Source organism: Morone saxatilis, unplaced genomic scaffold (assembly GCF_004916995.1).
Source record: "Morone saxatilis isolate NCDOM2014 unplaced genomic scaffold, NCSU_SB_2.0 Contig10, whole genome shotgun sequence".
Taxonomy (NCBI): Eukaryota; Metazoa; Chordata; class Actinopteri; family Moronidae; genus Morone; species Morone saxatilis.
The window spans coordinates 17,760,845-17,764,393 of NW_023339652.1; the positions used below are offsets into that span (position 1 = coordinate 17,760,845).

The 3,549-nt window shown below is 38.2% G+C and overlaps 1 protein-coding gene across 1 annotated transcript in view; it reads right to left on the reverse strand.

The window, feature by feature from the left end:
• Positions 1–3,549, reverse strand: part of LOC118342602 (EF-hand calcium-binding domain-containing protein 6-like) — a 27,630-nt gene that overhangs the window by 5,021 nt on the left and 19,060 nt on the right.

Sequence of the window (3,549 nt, forward strand, 5' to 3'; positions counted from 1 at the left end):
CTATTGGAAAAGCAATAAACACAATACTATAACACTATCACAACACTACAAAATTTCGTATGGAAATATTAAAATGCATTGTCTCTGAATTATATCATAGACCATGCATCTCCACACGTATTAGATTGGCTTAGAAGGGAGAGATCCACACTCCAAAAAACATTCTATCACAATACTAGAAAACTTTGTATGAAAGTACTTAAACTTTACGATTGCTGAAATGTGATGTGAAGTTTTGCATTTCCTGTAATATTACATATTATAATATTATATAATATTTTCTGAGGCGGTACGTGGTTAAAAAAGTTTGAGAAGCACTGACCTGGATGATTGTGATAAACCTTTACAGTCTATAGCTCCATCAGTCATTTTATGTGCGTTCTGAAGTACAGCGTTAGAAAAGGTTCAACAAAATTAAACGCAAACTTTCTCAACTTTGCAAAAAAGTTTTTAAGCTCACTTGAGCCAGTTTTTGCCTTTTTAAAAAAAAGAGTTCATTCACTTACTGGTACATGGAAACACTTTTTAAATAAGTTGTGACGCAGTGAACATTTAACTCACGTGACTAATGAGCCGTTGCTGCTCCGACAGACTCCTTGTCACTCCCGTTGCTCTATAACATAGCCATGATCGCTGCACACAGATCTGATGGAGAAATCTGACATTTCTCTTTCATGCGTTGTCTTTCACCCTCCTTTTTGATAACTGGCGCCACCTACTACTTATCTTGTGAACCAACTACTAATAATCGCATAACAGTAGTGGATGGAAACAAGCTTTCGTTCACATTTTATTTTGTCTTGAAATTCTTTTAAAATTTGCGACACATTTGGGTGGAAACACGGCTTATAAATACAATCTGGATAAAACTGCAATAAATCACAGCTAACTTTCCAACAACATTGATGGATAATCAACATCACGTATCTGCAGCATTTTTATAAACATGGCATGTGTCAGGCTTCACCAAGAAGTACTAAAACTATTTAGGAGATATTGCTTGTTAAATTACCAAAGACAATGGAGGGTTTACTGACCACAACTGGCTAATATTGACCCATGTGCAGAGTAGGTAAAGGGGATTTACATTTGATGGCTAATAATGAATATTTTGAGGCAAACTCAGGAAAAAGACCATAGAAAGTGACAGTATTCAAATAATAATAATAATAATAATAATAAACAAACAAAGACTGTTTAGTAAAAAAGGCTAAAAGAGGTGAAGTCAGTCATGTCATATATTGCTGTGCTGCTCTGAGTTTGATTACTGTTAAGTTGACATACTGTTGATGGAATTGAACACTTCTTGAAGAGGTTTCACATTAAAAGCATACTAGGAGAGGGAGCGGTTATGCCCTTTCAGCCACTAGAAGGTGTTTGAGAATTGACAGTATATTAAAGTTTCTTTTGTCAAGCAGCTACAAACTATTTTTGCTCAACACCTTAATTGTTTATAACAAACAGTTGCACCATTTCCTCTGTAGCAAGTCCCACTCCACTAATTGGTTTTGTTGGATCAGAAGGACAAGTAATGGTTCTCTCAATATATCATTACGATCCCCTTCAAAGAAGCAGGATTTTAGGCTTCAAGTGGAGAGATTTGAGATCAGGCTTAGCAGTAATAGTCTGAATGTTTGTGTTTGTGTTTTAGTTTGAATTAAAACAGAAACGTAATTAATGCCCACGACAGAAAATGTTCCAAGAAAGGAATAAAGGGAACTATTTAAAACCAAAAGATGGGAGGAACTTTCATCTCTAAGTTTCATGAAAAGCTGTCTGTTCAACTCTCCGCCAGTTCCAGTCCTCATTTAGATGTCTCACTTTGATGCTCTTCCGCTTTCAATAGCTGTGTTATGTGTTTCCTGTTTTTTCCCCCCAAAAAGTGCTGTACTATTTCTTGAGTTATTTCTTGAGGCATGCTTAAAGGAGTTAATGACTTCTGCTACTCAGACAATCTGCATATGAAGAGTTTTGTTTCAAAATGAGATATGTACTGTTTGAAAAAAAATGGGACGCCTACGCAGGCAGAATGATTGACATTTAAAACTTGAACGTAAACTGGTTGTACTTTTTAAAGGATTGTTAGTGTCCTTGGTAACATTTTTACTGGCTAGATCCTCTATATCTCAACAGTACTGGGTGGTTATGGGCTTCAGGACATTTTCTAAATGGATATATGGCATTTTGGAATGAAAGTGTTCATATGGTAATGTATTTTGCCATTGTTGTTGGGGACTTTTACATTTTTTAAACTGTAAAACAAGAAAATGAAGACCCAACAGCTGCAAAATGTGACTGTGTTGCTCCTGGAGACAACTCTAAAAATGTATAAAGTACCTTTCTTTCTTAAAACCATTAAGGATTCTGCTGGTTCTAAGAGATTATTCACCGATTGAATAAAACCTTATCTGTGACCAGTGGATCATGCTCCCTTATTTCCATCCTCGCTCTTCCCTTTTGTCTCTCCCTTCTTGTTCTAGAGGGGGAAAAAAATTAGAGGCGGAGAGGAAACTTTTCTCATCCCAGTTCTTCTCTTTTGTTCCCATCAAAGGCATCTGTGTCTCGTATCAATTATAGAGCCCAGAGCAGCGAGTTAATTTCCAGTAGCTAAACCCTCGCCACTCTGTCTCTGTCTCCCATTTTGTTCTGCAGGTCTTCCACACCTCTGCACATTCTAATGAGAACCCTCGTTCAAATAATTACATTAGTAATCCCAGGGGGAGACCGGGTAATTTATTCGCAGACGGCTTTTTACTTTGCCATTAATACAACTAGCTTTCATATACTCTTCCTCCAGCTCCCTCCCTCTTTTCTCACTCTGCCTCTCCAACCACAATACTGAGCTTTTTCTCAGTTCTCATCGTCCCCTTTTTCCATTTCCATCTGCTCTTCCGTCTCTCTCAGCTTCCTCAGATAATGATTCCCAGCTCTCCTACACTCTCTCCTTTCTGAGTGCTACTGTGTATCTTGCTGCGGTAGCGTTTTCCTTTGAATGAATGACAGACGTCCCTTCTATCTCCTTGTCATTCATCTCACTTCACTCTACCCATCTGAACAAAAGATGCACCCAGTGCTTCCCGTTGGCTGCGTCATTAAAAAGGCACATTTTAGCTGATTGGCTTTGGAACACAATCAGTGTCAAACAGTCAAGATTGAGAACACAGTGAAAGCCTCACAAATCGTTGATCAATCCCTCTTTGTTAGTCCTAATTTTTTCATGTTTTTCAGTCATCAATTCCCTTGATGGATCTATTTGTCGTATCAGTGGCATATCAGATTTGAAATTCTAAAGTTTTGCTGCCAGGGCCACATTAACCCACCAAAGAGCCCAGGGGCAAAGATGAGGGCTGGGCCCTGAGTATTCCACCCCCTTCCCATTTTAGTTTGTGATCATTCTGCACACCAGACTTATTAATGAATTTGCCAACCCAGTATGTAATACACACGCCGGTCCAAAGTGGCAGTGTCACATTTTCAACATTTGCTCATTCCACAGTCAAGTTAGGACTAACAAATATCTGTCTGGTTACACTTTCAAAATAAACCTTG